General features: G+C 49.2%; 1 pseudogene; it reads left to right on the top strand.

Annotated features, from left to right (window-relative positions):
• LOC129114805 (5S ribosomal RNA) lies at positions 1-107 on the top strand (annotated as a pseudogene; the record flags this gene model as incomplete).
• Between the last annotated feature and the right edge of the window lie 348 nt (positions 108-455).

Raw genomic sequence — 455 nt, 5'->3', positions numbered from 1 at the left:
ACCACCCTGAACACGCCCGATCTCGTCTGATCTCGGAAGCTAAGCAGGGTCGGGCCTGGTCAGTACTTGGATGGGAGACCGCCTGGGAATACCAGGTGCTGTAAGCTTTTTCACTCCTCTTTACAAAAAGCAGAGGGCGCTGCTGCTTTTTCAGTGGACACCGACAGGGTGGGAAGGAAATAGCTAGATCATGACTTGCCGGTATAGAAATGACACTACAATTGTGAACCTTATAGCCACTTTGTACATTCTGATTTGACATTTAAAAGCTGTGAGTGTGTCTGGAAATCTGCAGGCGCTCCTGTATAGACGAAAAGAGCAAAGCGTGGTGATATAGTATCTTTAAAAGGCCCTTTGGTAGGCACGATATTTGCTTACGGCCATACCACCCTGAACACGCCCGATCTCGTCTGATCTCGGAAGCTAAGCAGGGTTGGGCCTGGTCAGTACTTGGA

Source organism: Anoplopoma fimbria, unplaced genomic scaffold (assembly GCF_027596085.1).
Source record: "Anoplopoma fimbria isolate UVic2021 breed Golden Eagle Sablefish unplaced genomic scaffold, Afim_UVic_2022 Un_contig_1039_pilon_pilon, whole genome shotgun sequence".
Lineage (NCBI taxonomy): Eukaryota > Metazoa > Chordata > Actinopteri > Perciformes > Anoplopomatidae > Anoplopoma > Anoplopoma fimbria.
Note: the sequence above shows the minus strand (reverse complement) of the source record. Positions and strands in the feature narration are given on the sequence as shown.